Here is an 18233-nt window from a genome sequence, read left to right as displayed (position 1 = left end):
GAAAACCTCCCAAAAGTTGAAGGGAATTCCTGTCTAATGCCCCGTACATACGAATCGGAAATTCCGCCAGCAAAAGTCCGACGTGAGCTTTTGGTCGGAAATTCCGACCGTGTGTATGCTCCATCTGACTGAATTTCCGCCAGCAAAAGATTGAGAGCAGGTTCTCTATTTTTCCGACGGAAGAAGTTCCTATCGGAAATTCTGAACGTCTGTAGCAATTCCAATGCGCAAAATTCCAAGGCATGCTCGGGAACAATTCGACACATGCTCGGAAGCATTGAACTTCATTTTCTCGGCTCGTCGTACGTGTTGTACGTCACTGCGTTCTTGGCGGTTGAAAGTTCAGAGAACTTTTGGGTGACCGTGTGTATGGAAGGCAAGCTTGAGCGGAATTCCATCGGAAAAACTGTCCAAGGTTTTTACGACAGAAATTCAGATTGTGTGTACGGGGCATTATACTGTTGTCACTGGAAAAGGTGTCCCCATTAAAAGACTTATGCCGTGTACACACGGGCGGACTTTTCAACATCAAACGTCCGACGGTCTTTCTGACGGACTTTCGACGGAGTTACAACGGACTTGCGAACGACCGGACTTGCGCACACACGAACGGACTAAAGTCCGTTCGAAAGTCCGGTCATTTGAACGTGATGACGTACACCGGACTAGAATAAGGAAGTTCATAGCCAGTAGCCAATAGCTGCCCTAGCGTCGTTTTTTATCCGTCGGACTAGCATACCTACGTACGGATTTTTTGATCGGACTCGAGTCCGTCGGAAAGATTTGAAACACGTTCCAAATCTAAAGTCCGTCTGATTTTTCGACAGAAAAGGTCCGCTGAAGGTCCGATGAAGCCCACACACGGTCGGACCAGTCCGGTCGAAAGGTCCGCCCGTGTGTACATGGCATAATGCCGCGTACACACGATCTGACTTTCCGCCAACAAGACTGTGGATTTTTGTTCGAAGGTTGTTGGCTCAAACTTGGCCAACAATTCAGAACGTGGGAACGCGGTGGCGTACAAGACGTACGACGAGCCAAGAAAAAGGAAGTTCAATAGCCAGTGCGGCTCCTTCTGCTTGATTCCGAGCATGCGTGAACTTTTGTGCGACGGACTTGTGTACGCGCGATCGGACTTTCCGACAACAAAGTTTTGTTGGCGGAAAATTTTAGAACTTGCTAGCCAACATTTGTTGTCGGAAAGTTCGATGGAGCATACACACGTTCGGACTTTCCACCAACAAGCTCACATCCAACATTTCCCGTCGGAAAATCCGACCGTGTGTACGCGGCATTACCCTCACCACTTGTCTTGGTGAGAACTTGGTTTCGTCTTGTTTTCTGTTTCAGCGACAATAGTCACCAGGAAAAACAGAGGAGGTAGTATCATGCAGTAGGGACACAGAGATCAATAAAAACTTGAAAAAGGGTCCAACCCTTTCCTGCTTTATCTGAAAAAAAAAATCTCTATGTACACTTTATCTTTTTTTGTTTTGTATAGTTGTCATTTTATCCCACTGTGCTAATCTGATTATACTTGAAATAAAGGGGTCCATTTAGTATGTAAACATGTTATAGGCAAATGTATCCAAAATGTGTCCTAACTTTGAAGAGGAATATCGTTGTTATGGCAGCAGCTAGCTGCCATAACCCCGGTATCCTCTTCTTCGGCCGGCGGTCCACTTTCCGATAAGAGTGGTCTCTACGACGGATTCGCCGCGAGATCACCCCCCTCCCGCTGTGCTCCGGTGCCCTCCACTAGTTACTGGAGCCGTCGGCAGCGGCAGAGGCGATTGTATCTTCTCCCTTTGCTGGGTATGGAGACGAGTGAGGGGAAGATGGCCCCCACCCGTCTCCATACCATTGCAGGGCGGAAGCAACATCAAAACGTCACTTCCGCCCATAGATCTTTAAAGGGCCTTCTTCTTTTTTTTTTTTTTTTTATGACAAACATTTTTTTTTATTGCATTTCAGTGTAAATACGAGATCTGAAGTATTTTTGACCCCCAGATCTCATATTTAAGAGGACCTGTCATGCTTTTTTTCTATTACAAGGGATGTTTACATTCCTTGTAATAGGAATAAAAGTGACACAATTTTTTTTTTTAAAGAACAGTGTAAAAATAAAAAATCAAAGGTAAAATAAATAAGAAAAAAAGAAAAGAAAAAAAATTTTTTTTAAACGTGCCCCGTCCTGCCGAGCCCGCATGCAAAGCGAATGCATGCGTGAGTAGCGCCCGCATATGAAAACGGTGTTCAAACCACACATGTGAGGTATTGCCGCGATCGGTAGAGCCAGAGCAATAATTCTAGCCCTAGACCTCCTCTGTAACTCAAACCATGTAACCTGTAGAATTTTTTAAACGTCGCCTATGGAGATTTTTAAGGGTAAAAGTTTGTCGCCATTCCACTTGCGGGCGCAATTTTGAATCGTGGCGTGTTGGGTATCAATTTATGCGGCGTAACATTATCTTTCACAATAAAAAAAGAAATTTAGCTAACTTTACTGTTGTCTTATTTTTTTATTCAAAGAAGTGTATTTTTTCCAAAAAAAGTGCGCTTGTAAGACCGCTGCGCAAATACGGTGTGACAGAAAGTATTGCAACGACCGCCATTTTATTCTCTAGGGTGTTAGAAAAAAATATATATAATGTTTGGGGGTTCTAAGTAATTTTCTAGCAAAAAAAAAATCTGTTTTTAACTTGTAAACAACAAATCTCAGAAAGAGTGGTTAAAGCCTAGTACGCACAATGACATGATATAAAGTCTTTATATTAAAAAAAAAAAAAAAAATGTTACTAAAGTACAAAAATTCCCGTACAACAGAATAAAAATTCGAAAGTGATGTCACGTCTTGTAATGTATTTGTATCTTATTTTCAGACGAAAACTGTACTGATTAAACAATAATTGTACGATCTGGTTTCATATAAGAAAACTTTTCGTGTTTTGTCCCTTCAGAAAATTTTGAACGAAAGCTGTGTACTAACGATCAGATTATCATACGATCGATTTGAAAGCGATATTTTTTCGTACGATATTCTGATCGTGTGTGAGGGTGCAATGGACTTTAACAGAACTCCATTCAACTATCCTAGACCTGTTCTTATGCCAAACAATGGCTCTTCATTAACTTTGTTTATTTTCTTTTTTTCTTTAAAAAAAAAAAAAAAATCAAGCAATGAAATAAAGTAAAGTAAAAATTGTAAGCGATAGTACATAAATAATCAAATACACGCATAGAAAGGGAAAAAATAAACAGGGTAGGAAGAAATGTTATAACATGAGGGCTACCTGAGCTAAATCTGAATTTAATTTTATTTAATCATTTTAATCATCAGATATGTGATTATGATATTATGATTATGATATATATATATATATATGTGATTATGATGTATTACGGTGATTTTTACTGTGATTTTATGTTTTGCTGCTTTTGAAAATGTGACAAATGTGATAAAAAAATACAATTAATTTTAAAATAAAAGAATAAATGATAGTAATAGATGAAACACCCATACAGAGTCATCGTATAATTGTTGTTTAGTTCTTGCCTTACTTGCCGTTCATAATTTTTATTTTTTTTTTACATATTTGAGTATATTATAGAGCTAAAGTGGCTGTAAACCTCTGAAATTAAAAATGAACATAGCATATCCCTCTATAGCAGTGATGGTGAACCTTGCCAACCCAGATGTTTTGGAACAACATTTCCCATGATGCTCGTGCACTGGGCAGTGTAATTGGGCATCATGGGAAATGTAGTTCCAAAACATTTGGGGTGCCACCACTGCTCTATAGAGTGTATTTGTCTCAAACCGAAGTGTGATTTATGCCTGTTCTCTCCTTCCTCTGCTATCTGCATGAGCCACTTCTGACAGTCCATGCCGACACTACGGAATCTCAGGAGATGGCCCCGCCCCAATTCCAGCACACAGAAGGCGATTGACTACCTCAGCTGTGCATGTTTCCCTATGAGACTGTGTACAGGGGGGTGTGTGTCCTTTCCCTTCCCTTCGGGTCTCAGATTACACTCAGCTTCCTGCTCTATGCTGTGCAGTGTGTGACATCAGATCCCCCTGCTGAGAAATAGCCTTTGATCTGTATGTTTTAGAATGCTGTAGAGGAGAGAGGGCTGCAGATAAACAGATACAACTTATGTTTGGCACATTCATCTCTGTGTATCACCACGGGCTAGTCACTTTACTGGGTATATGTAAGGGTTTGCACAAACTTTAAAAACAAACCATCAAGTTAAATTACGTGTATTGTAAAAGCCCGTCACCCACCAGCATGCTGCAGAGAAGGGCCCTTAATCTTTGTGTGGAAGCAGTGGTCTCTCTGCAGAGGTCCCTCCTGCTGAGTTACAGAATAAAATGAATTAAATGTATTTACAGTAAATCCACATTGGGAATGATAGTTCTTCTCTTTCCGTGCATTACAACTGGCTGCTGGGACTTACAGTTCTACTCTTGTTACGGGATGCAGGGTCTTAGTCGTTACTGATGTTCTTGGGACTTATATTTGTACAGTGATTTTGTTGGATTGATAATTGTTCACTTCCTTTACTGATGACAAATTACGGGTGGTTCCTAAGACCCCTAACTTTAAGAATTTGTGGATCATTTACCCAAGCTTGTTGTATCCCCCTCTTCTATCACTGCCATTCCTGCCCCAAATTGTACAGCATTCCCCCAATAATTGCCCCGCACATCGTCTCAGTGTCCTCTCTGTACGCTCCTAGCTCATCACAATTTTTATGGAACAAGCACAATGTAACTAATTGTAGTGAAAGCAATTTCCTGTTATTTACAAAGCTTTGCATTTGACATTTCCTTAAAACCAGTTAGACAGGAGAATCCGTGTCAAGGGTGTTGCTTTAGCTGTAAGGAAGCGTCAGTAGGGATCTGTGTTCAATTAAACATTACATTTGTCCCAAACATCACGGATTCATTTGTGAAAAGCTACAACCAAATATCTGCAATGTTTGAGTGCCAGGAATTTGGTGCAAAAAAAATGCAACAGCCATGCAGCTTTACATATCTATACATGGATGAGCGAGTTTGGGGAGGAGGAACTTGACTGGCCTGCACGAGTCCTGACCTCAACCCGATAGAACACTTTTGGTATATATTAGAGCGAAGACTGTGCCTGACCTCACAAATGCTCTTCTGGAAGAATGGTCAAACATTCCCATAGACACACTCCTAAACCTTGTGGACGGCCTTCCCAGAAGAGTTGAAGCTGTTATAGCTGCAAATGTCCCAATACTTTTGATATATATATATATATATATATATATATATATATATATATATATATATATATATATATATATATAGTGACCGAGACAAATATGAATCACATAAACACGCAACAAGACTTACCTGAGGCATGCCTTGGTCGTCTGGTCGATATGCCAAAAAAAGGGGGCATACCCAGGATAAGTAATGGATAATTGTGGAGAAGGATGTGCTGAGAAGTGGCCTGAAAAGGGGATGGGAGGGAGGGTATAGTGCACTCCAACCAACAAAGAGCATGGGCGAGTGGTTTGCTTAAATACCCCCCCGGGCTCCTCCCATAAATTCAGGCCACCATACAGACTTTCTTGTTTATGGTCATGGCGCTATGACCGAGACAAATATGGATCACAAAAACATGGGACAAGACTTACAACATAACATAGACCTGAGGTGTACCTTGGTTGTCTGGTCGGTATGCCTAGAAAAGGGGGCAAAAATACCCAGATAGGGAAGTACCTGAGGATTTGGAATGTATCTAGCGAAGCAGGCAGATTTCCATCTGCCATTTTCTTGATCACATGGTCTGGCACTCTGTGCTGAGATGCAGCTGAGATGCAGCTGAGGCTGCGTCGATTCAGAAGAACGTCCGGAGTACCGACCGGGGTCAAGGCCCAAATTGACCAGTAGGATCCTAAAGTGCCTGATGAATTGGCTGCCACTCAGGGGGCTGGTTTGGAAAAGGCAACAACGGGCTAGAGTCTGGCTGGGTAGGTGAGACAGTAGTCAGTTGAGTACCGATACTGGGCACCAGGGGGTGTTAGTTTGAAAGAGGTTAATGTTGACCCCGGGTCTGGATTTTTTAGTTTTGGAGACTGCAAAATGAAGGACATAATTTTGTTGTTTCGAAAATGAGTCAGGTGGTGTCTGTATAGTATCTGGATGCCAGTGCCACTAAAGGCGAATTCGTAGAAAATCGTAGAAGGCCAGGTAGATGGCCGCTTGGATGACTAGACTGGGCAAAACCCCTGAACGGGGAACGTGCAAGGATTTTAGACATGTCCCTAAAGATGGCACTTGTGATGGGCAAGCGTTTGCCGTTGGCTATGGGCTGATGCTTCTGGATGCCATGTAAGAAGGATCTTACTGTATGGGCCGTAAACATGGACGGCTTCCCAGGGGCCTGTAAGGACAGGAAATGCTGGATGTCGGCTAGGTATAGCCTGATAGTGTTATGAGAAAGAGCCAGCTGTGTGTGGCAATACGATACAAAGGCTAGGACGTGCCTAATGTCACCTGTCGTCGCTCTGGGGCATGAGGCTAGAAACCTGCAGTAGGCCTTCCAAGCAGTATGATAGGCCTTCAGTTTGTTGCGGGACAATAAGTGGTTATTGAGCTAGGTTGCGTTGACAAGGTGTGGCTTCAATCCATCATTAGCTGTGACCAAGGTGGGATAGGAGTAGTCGTTGGGTCGGCTCCAGGTACCTGCTGGAAGAATGAGATAAAATTGAAAAGAGACAGCGCACTGCTGCGACATTGCATTCGCCTGGAATATGCTTACCGTGAATGTTAAATTGGCAATGCAATGGCAACTGCACCAGCCTGTCAACATGTGGCCCCAGACCTGGGCAGCTGCTACAATGGGATACAGCTCGAACAGTGATGATGTATGAGTGAAACTGGGAATTAGGAGGATTTCTTTAGGCCAAGGTCCAGCGAACCAGTGATGGCCAAAAATTTCAGCAAAGCCTGTGGAGGCTGCCCGCCTCCCGCACTTGAAAGCCAGCAAGTTGCTGCGGCTGCATATAGGGGAGGTGGTGGCCTTGGCTTCTCTGTCCCTCCTCCTCTCCTTGCGTCCTGGTTGCCAGGTGACTGGTGGCTGCGGAGCACATGCGCGAACTGAGGCTTCCAGCAATGCATATCGTCCCGCGGCCGGCCCTGCCAGCTTCTTTTTGGACACGCGGCCTGGCAGCCCAGCAGCCCTTGGCCCACCAGGCAAATGCCCCGGTCTGCCCTATGGCCATTCCGGGCCTGCTTTTGACTGTCTACTTTCCAAAAAAGAGGTAATTTGGGGGTTATTTGGAATGTCCTGGCATTTTAGGACGTCAGTACATAAGAATGGATCGATTTTCAGATATATATCCCATAGTTTGTGGACCATATAACTTTTCTACAGACTAAAAAATATAAACTGATTTGGATTCTTTTTACCAATGAAATGTAGCAGAATACATTTTGAGCTAAATTTATGAAGAACGTTTATTTATTTTCATGTTATTACAGAAACGAACAAAAAAAAAAAAAAACACCCTTTTTTTCTGAATTTTCAGTCTATTTTTTTTAATTTAGCAAAAAGTAGAAAATAAAATTCTGATTAAATACCACCAAAAAAAAAAAAAAAAAAAAAAAAAGCTCTAGTTGTGTGAACAAAATGATAAAAAATGAGTGTGGGTAGACCGTTGTATGATCACGCAATTGTCAAGTGTGACAGCGATGAAAGCTGAAAATTGGCCTAGGCAGTAAGGTGGTAAAAGTGCGCGATATTGAAGTGGTTAATAACAACACTACTTTATACAAGGACTGATGCTTTGTCACTCTTTTCTGGTGGGTTTTTGTATGTTTTTACATATTTTTAATCTGTGGGTTATATGTAGGGTGTTGTTGATTTGTATAGTATGGAAGAGCTCTGGGGCCATCATAAAATTATTTTTTTTTTAACTAAAAACTAAAAGTTTTTTTTCAAACTCAGAATTCTGTAAAAAAAATGTTTTTATTATGGCTCCAGGGCTCGTCCGCAGTATAGTGTTGTGTAATTTATAATAAAGTTATTTTTAATTTGTTTTTTTACAACTTTAATGCCGTGGGGGTTTATTTCCGGGATACTTTTCTTCTTGTGGGTTTTGCCTTGACTGCAATGGTCAGCAGATTCAGGTTGTGTTGTTCTTTGGCTTCTTTGTGTAAACTACTGGAAAATAGAACATTGATATTTGGGTGCAGCATTACTATTGTGTTTGGAGAGAAAATTTGAGGATTTAAACTAAAAGTAGCAAAGATTTGGGGAAACGGAAACCTTAGTGTAATAAAATCAGCCCGGCTCATTTGCAGAACTCGTCTTCTACAGCATACAGAGGATTATTCTTCACTAGGGAGTTTTGTGGTTCCCCACCACACCATAGTCTGATTTTATTTTCTAGTGGGAAGAGAGAACAAAAGACACATTAAAAAGGTAAGAAATACATTTTGTAATTTAAAAAAAAAATCAATCAATAGAACATCTCAGTGGGGAAATGATGTACAGTATAATCTCTGCAACATTTAAAAGCTGTTAATATGTAAGTAAACCTGAGAACAAAAAAATGTAATATATTACATCTTACCAGTCCTTAGATGCATTAGTTTTCTTTTTTTTTTTGCAGGCTTTTTTTCACTTTATTTTCACCATAGCAACCTTCCGTCCTAGGGTGACAACACTTTCTTACCGCACTTAAAATAAAGCATGGAGACATGGATGGATGGGGGGAGGGGGGGTTTCTTTGAATACCAAAAATGAATTAAATAGCGTTTTCAGTTTGTGATGCTCAGATACCGTTTATTCCATTTTAAAACCAGTTAGATGGGAAAATCAATGTCAAGGGTTTTGTTTGAGCTAAATGGATGCATCAGTAGGGTTCAGTAAAACACAAAATGTGTTGCAAACATCACAGGCTCGGTCCTGAAAAGCTAGAACCAAATATCTATGATGCAGGAACGTGCGGTGAGGTGAGTGGCTGGTGAAGCACTGGCTAGTATCAAAGAAAGTCATACGCTTGGGCGGCCATACACATGTGTATATATAGTAATATACATGTGTGTGTGTGTATATATCCCCAGAGAGCCCCCTCTCTTACATCAGGGTCCCCAGAGAGCCTCCTCCTTACATCAGAGTCCCCAGAGAGCCTCCCCCTTTCATCAGGGTTCCCAGAGAGCCCCCCTTACATTAGAGTCCCCAGAGAGCCTCCCCCTTAAAACCAGGGTCCACAGGGAGCCTCCCCTCCCCTTGAGGACCCCTGCAGTGACTCGGGGCTATGGGCCCCAGATTCGGGGCTATAGCCCCAAAAGCCACCCCCTAGCGACGCCACTGCACACAGGTTACATATGCCGCGATCGTTAGAGCAAGAGCAATAATTCTAGCACTAGATCTCCTCTGTAAAGCTGCGTACACACGAGCGGAATGTCCCATAGAAAAAGTCAGTCGGAAGCTTTTCATCGTATATTCGATCGTGTGTATGCCTCACCGTACTTTTTTTCCCCGAAAATTCTGACGGACCTAGAAATGGAACATGTTCTAAATATTTCCGACGGACCCAATTCCTATCAGGAAAACCGATCGTCTGTATGCTTGTCGGACAGACCAAAAAATGACGCATGCTCTGAAGCAAGTACGAGACGGAAGCTTTTGGCTGCTGGCTATTGAACTTCCTTTTTCTAGTCCCGTCGTAAGTGTTGTACGTCACCACGTTCTGGATGGTCGGACTTTGGGTTGACTGTGTGTAGGCAAGACCGCTTGAATGGAATTCCGTCAGAGTTCCGTCTGAGAAACCGTTGGAGTTTATTACGACGGCAAAACTGGTCGTGTGTACGCGGCATAACTCTAAACATGTAACCTGTAAAAAAAATTTAAAGTTTCTCCTATGGAGATTTTGAGGTACAGAAGTTTGGAGCCTTTCCACAAGTGTGCGCAATTTTAAAGCGTGACATGTCAGGTATCTATTTACTTTCACATTCTACAAAAAAATCAGGCTAACTTTAGTGTTTTTTTTTTTTTTTTTTATTCATGACACAGTTTCTTTCCAAAAAAAAAACGCATTTGAAAAATTGCTGCGCAAATACCATGTAACATAAAAAGTTGCAACAACCACCATTTTATTCCCTAGGACAGTGATGGCGAACCTTGGCACCTCAGATGTTTTGAAACTACATTTCCCATGATGCCCCTAATGGACGCACCGCCACTGCCAGCTTGTATTTAAACTGGCCGCTCTGTATGTAGCTTCTGACAGGCTGTGCAAGCAGCCCCGTATCTCCGGAACCATCGGTCGTAGGAGCCCCAAATTTTGACCAGTGGTTGGGTAAGGCTTGAGCTACCTATCCCAATTTGGGGTTTCTGTGACCCCAGGTCGCCAAGCTACGACCCTCGAAGCTCGATCGTTTTTTTTTCTGCCTCACCTGCCTCCCCTGACTGCACAACCCTGCTACGATGGTCAACTGCAATGAATTTGTCTCAAAGACTGCACTAAAAGCCATGCAGCATGCATAATTATAATCTCTTATCTCTTATAATACAATTACATTTGCCACTCCTTGAGCTATGTGCCATCGATCCCCATGTTTTTTTTTTTTTTTTTGTAATTCTATTATTTATGGAATAAATTTGAGTTATTATACAATAGGTCAGATAAATTCAGCAACATACAAAAATACAGGTGTAAAGTCATAGACATCTTAGTACAGGCGTAAAAAAAATTCACAGGCCACTGTGACTCTAGAAAGAACAATAGCTATTCTGACAATAGATATTCTGATCATGTGTACACAATTCCGCCGCACAAAATTCCACGCGTGCTTGGGAATCAAGCAGAAGAGCCGCACTGGCTATTGAACTTCATTTTTCCCGGCTCGTCGTACGTGTTGTACGTCACCGCGTTCTTGACGTTCGGAATTTCCGACAACATTTGTGTGACCGTGTGTATGCAAGACAAGTTTGAGCCAACATCCGTCAGAAGAAAAGCATGGATTTTGTTGTCGGAAAATCCTATCGTGTGTTTTTGGCTTGGAACCTTGTTTTGTAATTTTTTCAAAGATCTTGAAGGGATAATATTGCTGTGTTACACATTTTTAACACCTTTTGCTTGGACTTTGAACTGTGTATGTGTGTTTTTTTTTTTTTTTTTCCCATATAACTTTATTTATGTAGTGGTTGCTACTGAGTCTGAGAACTCTGTTTATAACTACTGAACTCTGAACACACAGTTCAGAGTTCAGCAGGGCTGGACTGGGACAAAAATTTGGCCCTGGACTTCACCCAGACCGGCCAACTTTAATTTTGCAAACATGCACAAAAACAGTATATAAAACTATACGCAATTATTATACACAGTTTATATATTACACACAATTTATATAGCGCCAACAGTTTACGTAGCGCTTTACAATGTAGAGGGGGGACAGCACAATTACAGTACAGTTGTATACAGAAGGGACAGGAGGGCCCGGCTTGTAGAGCTTACATTCTAAAGAGAGGGGGTGGTGGTACAAAAGGTCATATATGTGGGGAATGATTTGATGGGGGGGTGGCTCGGGGACAGTTTTTATGTGGGTGTGGGATAGGCTTCCCTGAATAGGTGAGTTTTCAGGGATCTCCTAAAGGTGGACAGGTTAGGGGCAATTGCGCAACATGGATACTCATTGAGTTTGGGATGGATCTGAGGGAAGCGGTGGGGCCTTTGTATGGGGCATCAGAGCGGCCCTTGGGGAAAATTGCCACCTTGCCCCCGGTAGGGTGACCACATTTCCAGACTGCCATTCAAAGACAATTTTGCCAAGGACCGGGGGGGGGGGGGGGGGGGTAGTCTCAGGGTTGACGGGGAATTCAGCGGTGGGGGTGATTTGTCGGGTGAATAGCTGATGCTAAAACTGAAAACACCATGCTTAATATGGTGTCAGGATGATCGAATCACAATATTTCTTTTACTACATTGTAATATATAGTGAAATAGTTCAACTCACAATAATGCAGAATCAGTGGGAACCCTGAGCTTGTCACTTGCCACCAGATGCAGCGTGTCATTTGCCACAATCGCCTGCCGCCAGATGCAGCGTGTCACCATTGCCTGCAACCAGATGCAGCATGTAATTTGCCACCGCCACCTGCCACCAGATGCAGTGTGTCACTTTCCACCATCGCCTGCCACCAGATGCAGCATGTTACTTGCCACTGTCGCTTGCCAGTGCCACTAGATGCAGTGGGTCACATGCCATCAGATGCAGTGCGTCACATGCCACTGTCAACTGCCATCAGATGCAGCGTGCTACTTGTAACCATTGCCTGCTGCCAAAGAGAGGGCAGAGAGAGACAGAGTGGGCAGGGAGAGAGGGGGCAGGGAGAGAGGGGGGGCAGAGAGAGGGGACGGAGAGAGAGAGAGGGGGAAGGGAGGGAGTGAGAGAGAGAGAGAAAGAAAGGGGGGAGAGAGAAAGAGGGGTGAGGAGATAGGGGGGAGAGAGAGAGAAGGGGGACAGGGAGAGAGAGAGAGGGGAGGTGGCAGAGCGGGGGGGATGGGGGGGCAGAGAGAGGGGTCAGGGTCTGGTCAATGACAGTGCTCAGCTCACTCACATGAATGGTCCAGGGGGGCTTTAATGTGGCTGTGGGCTGCTTGTTTTATCTTCCTGCTCCTTCTTGCTCTTCAATGATGCAATGCACGGGCAGGGAGAGAGGGGCGGGAGAAGCAGTCTATGTCACAAGCTGGCTCAGACATGTTGAATGGAGCAGTGTGCGGATCCCCTCTTCTAGGGCAGCTGCACCGAGCTGGCTGTCACCCGCTACCCACACACTGACAACAGGGATGATCCGGAGGAAGGAGCGGCAGTGGCTGTCGGAGGACTTCAGTCCCCGCCCACCAGGGTGACCTATCAGACACCTATCGCAGCCACAGAGCCAAAGGAAGCGCTCAAAAAGCCTGTCGGCTCTGTGCTACAGGCGGTGGGTGGGCCGGCAACAATAAGAAGCAGTGAAGCACCCAGCAAGCTCCCACCATCCCGGCCCAGTCCACCTTTGAGTTGCCGTCTCGGTCCCATGGTAGGGCCAGCCCTGGGCAGTACAGTAGTGCTCAAAATAATGGCTGCGCTGGCCGCGCAGCCATTATTTTGACAGGCTGTCTGTTACTGAGCCTTCGGCCCACTGAGCCATCGGCCAACTGGCAAACTCCTGGTAGTCCTGATGGCCAGTACATGCCTGGAGTTCATATTTTGCAATGTAAAGTTCAGTAGTTTTGTAAGGCAGGCTTCTCTGCCTTACAAACGACTGAAATCTGCATTCAGAGTTCACAAGTTTTTTTTTTTTAAATCTTTATTTATAAATTTTTTCCATACAAAAAGTAATTCACAAGTTATTGCCACCCCATAAGTTACAGAAACATTGTCCAAAAAAAGTAAATTAAATACAAAAAATCTCCCAACATTTTAATTACCCTCCCCCTTCCCCTTCCCCTCCTCCCCAACCCCCCCCCCCCCCCCCCCCCACCTGCAGGTGAACACAACTGAGCTGACCCTGTTCCATATCTCATCCCGTACATTTCCGACTCCTGAACTCAGGGATTTAAGTGGTAATCTCCCCCAAATAAGTCCATGATCTCTTGAATTTCCTCCACCCTGCCCATTTATCTCCAGCGTCTGTACCTCCCTCAGAATCCTCTCCTAAATAATCCATATATTCAATATTATATATATTGTTAATACGAAATAACCACTCCTTTAAGCTTGGGGATTCCGGCTGCAACCATGTTCTTGCTATCTGTTTTTTTGCTACATCTAATAGTATTGGGACTAATGATGATTGATATTGCTTAATCGGTTTGTTCGTTCCATGGAATAAACAAATCCACGGATCTTCTACTACCAGTTCTTTAGTTATTTTTTTTAATTAACAACAAAATTTTTTTCCAGTATCCTTTGATAACCGGACATTCAGAGTTCACGAGTTTGTACCACAGAGTTCATTCGTTTGTAAGGCAGAGTTCCCTGCATTACAAACTATTAATCTCTGAACATTGCATTACAAACTACTAAATGCTGGGATACAAACTTTTCACACTTTTGACTGGTGTGCTCCAAGATTCTGCAAATTTTAAAGGGTGCATTGGCTGAAAAAAAGGTTGAATTACACTGAAGTAAGGCACTAATGTACAGTCATTGTGATTCAGTCATCACTGGTAAAATATAAAATACAAAATTAAGGGAGGGGTTAGGGCAGAGAGGGGGGCAGGGGGTGAGGTTACGATGGAGGGGTTCTCCCCGGGAGGGAAATAAGTACAGGAGTAATTTTTCTGTTTGTGAAAGGGCGTTAGGATAAGCATCAGTATATACCAAATATTGCCAGGGTCTCCAGGGCACCCAAAAAACGTCCTCAGTGTTGTGGAAGGTGGCCGTAAGGTCTTCCATGTCTCTAATTTCGTTTGCTTTAGTGAACCTTGAGGGAGGGTGAGTCTGTTTCCACCGAGGCAGTATACAGGCATTCCCTGCATTCAAGAGATAAATGGTTAAGAGGATACCTTGTATTTCGAGATGGGCCTCTCCGATAAATGCAGAAGACACGCAGCAAGTATTGTTACGTATGTCTACAGATGTGAGGTGCTTGATGGAATCTGCCACCTCCTGCCAGAAGGGTTGAATTTTGGGGCATAGCTTAACACATAGTATATGGTATTCCTGCCACCTCAAATCAATCACCGGAAACTTGAGGTAAACACAGATAGAGGGCAGTAGGCGCCTTATACCATCACCTGAGGACCTTGTAGTTTGTCTCCTGGATCTTGGTGGCGATGGAAGATTTGTGGGCAAATTTAAGGATTTTTTTCTCGTTGTTGGGTAGTGGATTGGGTATTCATGTCCTATTCCCACTTTAACAGGAAAGGTGGAGTGAAGGTAGGGTCCAGCTTGAGTAACCAATCCCCATGTTATGCGTGTTTCAGTGCTGGCCTGAAAAACAGCTATTGGTGATATCAAATTTCATATTTTCATACTTTAGACCACAAACATTTATACAGTACATATATTTTATTTTGTACTGTATGTTTATTTGGTGAATTACAATACACATGGTATGAATATGGTTTACTGACCTGTCATCCAGGGCTCTTGTTAAGTTCAACGATGGATGATAACATTATACAGTGACTGGTGCATTGAAACTCTTTTTTGGTGGGTTTTGAATGTTTTAAAGTGTTTATAATCTGCGGGTTATATCTGAAGGGGGTTTGTAGATTTGTATAGTGTTGTGTAATTTGTGATGAAGTTATTGTTCATTTTTTCATACAATTTTAATGCTGTGGGCATTTATTTCAGGGGGTACTTTTTTCTTGTGGTTTTTGCATCGACTGCAAGGATTGTCAGATTCAAGCTTCTGGTTTTTGTCAAGTTTTGGCTTCTTCGTGCAAACTACAGGGAAATAGAACACAGATTTTGGTGCAGCATTACACATCTACTGTGCTTGAAGGGAAAATTTGAGAAACGAAACTAAGAGTTGCCAAGATTCTGGGAAACAGAAAACGTCTTAAAATTTAATCAGCCTGTCTCATTTCCATAGCTGATCCAGAGCACACATTCCTAACTCGAGGATTATTTGTCTAACACCTTCACCCCCACCCATAGTCTGTCTGGTCACATTGTCTGGTGGAAAGAGGGAAAAAAAAAGTTAAAGTGTTAGATTAAAGGTAAGAAAAAAATTATTCAGTGTTCTGTTATTTTGAAAAAAGTCAATTATTTGAATATGTTTGTGAAGGAATAATGTACAGTATATCTCTTCAACATTTAAAAGCAGTGATACTAAACACACACTGTTTAATTCACATTGTCCCTTATGTTTCTGTATGTAGATGATGGCTCTGTATTTATTTAAACAACAATCGATATACAGCTGTCACATGACCCAGCTCATCAGTGCAGCCTCATCAGTGCCCGTCAGTGCAGCCTCATCAGTGCCCATCAGTGCAGCCTCATCAGTGCCCATCAGTGCAGCCTCATCAGTGCCCATCAGTGCAGCCTCATCAGTGCTCATCAGTGCAGCCTCATCAGTGTCCATCAGTGCAGCCTCATCAGTGCCCATCAGTGCAGCCTCATCAGTGCTCATCAGTGCAGCCTCATCAGTGCCCATCAGTGCAGCCTCATCAGTGCTCATCAGTGCAGCCTCATCAGTGCTCATCAGTGCAGCCTCATCAGTGCCCATCAGTGCAGCCTCATCAGTGTCCATCAGTGCAGCCTCATCAGTGCCCATGAGTGCAGCCTCATCAGTGTACATTAGTGCAGCCTCATCAGTGCCCATCAGTGCAGCCTCCTCAGTGACCAGGAATGATTAAGCACTTTGTGTGAAACGCATCTGCTAAACAGTGTGGATCCCTCGTGTGTCATATTTTTAATCCTTTGATTCTACAATAAACAACGGTATATTTTTTTCATCGCTGGATGTGCCGCTCTTTCTTTTTGTTGCATGCCCATCAGTGCAGCCTCATCAGTGCCTATCAGTGCAGCCTATGAGTGACCATCAGTGCAGCCCCATCAGTGACCATCAGTGCAGCCTCATCAGTGACCATCAGTGCCAACTCATCAGTGCCCATAGGTGCAGCCTATTCAGCACCCATCAGTGCAGCCTCATCAACACCCATCAGTGCAGCCTCATCAGTGCCCATCAGTGCAGCCTTCAAGTGCAGCCTATGAGTGCTCATCAGTGCAGCCTCATCCGTGCCCATCAGTGCAGCCTATGAGTGCCCATTAGTGCAGCCTCATCAGTGCCCATTAGTGCAGCCTCATCAGTGCCCATCAGTGCAGCCTATGAGTGACCATCAGTGCAGCCTCATCAGTGACCATCAGTGCAGCCTCATCAGTGCCCATCAGTGCAGCCTCATCAGTGCCCATCAGTGCAGCCTATGAGTGACCATTAGTGCAGCCTCATCAGTGACCATCAGTTGAGCTGCATCAGCACCCATCAGTGCAGCCTCATCAAAACCCATCAGTGCAGCCTCATCAGTGCCCATCAGTGCAGCCTATCAGTGCAGCCTATGAGTGCTCATCAGTGCAGCCTCATCAGTGCCCATCAGTGCAGCCTATGAGTGCCCATCAGTGCAGCCTCATCCGTGCCCATCAGTGCAGCCTCATCCGTGCCCATCAGTGCAGCCCCATCAGTGACCATCAGTGCAGCCTCATCAGTGACTATCAGTGCCAACTCATCAGTGCCCATTGGTGCAGCCTTTGAGTGATCATCAGTGCAGCCTCATCAGTGCCCATCAGTGCAGCCTATGAGTGCCCATCAGTGCTGCCTCATCAGCACACATCAATGAAGAAGAAAAATTACTTATCTGCAAAATTTTACAACAGAAACTAAGAAAACATTTTTTTTTTTTTTTTTAAATGTTCTGTCTTCTTTCATTTGATTAGCAAAAAATGAAAAACCCAGTGGTTATGAAATACCACCAAAAGAAATCTCTATCTGTCTAAAAAAAAAATGATAACAATTGAATATGGGTACCGTGTTGCATGACCGCGCATTTGTCATTCAGAGAGTGAGAGTGCTGAGAGCTGAAAATTGGCCTGGGCAGGAAGAGGGTGAAAGTGCTCGGTAGGCAAGTGGTTAACCACTTCAGCCCCGGAAGAATTTACCCCCTTCCTGACCAGAGCACTTTTTGCGATTCGGCACTGCGTCGCTTTAACTGACAATTGCGCGGTCGTGCGACGTGGCTCCCAAACAAAATTGACGTCCTTTTTTCCTCACAAATAGAACTTTTCTTTTGGTAGTATTTGATCGCCTCTGCGGTTTTTATTTTTTGCTCTATAAACAAAAAAATAGCGACAATTTTGAGAAAAACGCATTATTTTTTACTTTTTGCTATAATAAATATCCCCAAAAAATATTTAAAAAAACATCTTTTTTCCTCAGTTTAGGCCGATGCGTATTCTTCTACATATTTTTGGTAGAAAAAAATCGCAATAAGCGTTTATTGATTGGTTTGCGCAAAAGTTATAGCGTTTACAAAATAGGGGATAGTTTTATGGCATTTTTATTATTATTTTTTTTTTTTTTACTAGTAATGGCGGCGATCAGCGATTTTTATCGTGACTGCGACATTATGGCGGACACATCGGACACTTTTGACACATTTTTGGGACCATTGTCATTTATACAGCGATCAGTGCTATACAAATGCACTGATTCCTGTGTAAATGACACTGGCAGTGAAGGGGTTAACCA

The 18233-nt window shown here is 43.4% G+C and overlaps 1 protein-coding gene and 1 long non-coding RNA gene across 6 annotated transcripts in view; both read left to right on the top strand.

Annotated features, from left to right (window-relative positions):
- Positions 1 to 3514, top strand: part of LOC141110378 (uncharacterized) — a 38280-nt gene extending 34766 nt beyond the window's left edge. For all 5 annotated transcript variants that reach the window (XM_073601693.1, XM_073601695.1, XM_073601694.1 and 2 more), the window contains one exon: positions 1 to 3514. This exon is cut by the window's left edge and continues 799 nt beyond it. The gene's annotated coding sequence lies outside the window, so the exon portion shown is untranslated.
- Positions 3515 to 8347: 4833 nt separating this feature from the next.
- LOC141110377 (uncharacterized) overlaps positions 8348 to 18233 on the top strand; it is a 41927-nt gene continuing 32041 nt past the window's right edge. The window contains exons 1-2 of the long non-coding RNA XR_012236285.1: positions 8348 to 8468; positions 15338 to 15705. This is a non-coding gene — a long non-coding RNA (uncharacterized lncRNA). The remainder of the gene's footprint in view (positions 8469 to 15337; positions 15706 to 18233) is intronic.

Source organism: Aquarana catesbeiana, linkage group LG10 (genome assembly GCF_042186555.1).
Source record: "Aquarana catesbeiana isolate 2022-GZ linkage group LG10, ASM4218655v1, whole genome shotgun sequence".
NCBI classification, from domain to species: Eukaryota; Metazoa; Chordata; class Amphibia; order Anura; family Ranidae; genus Aquarana; species Aquarana catesbeiana.
The sequence above is the reverse complement of the archived record's forward strand: the minus strand, read 5'-3'. Positions and strand labels throughout refer to the sequence as shown.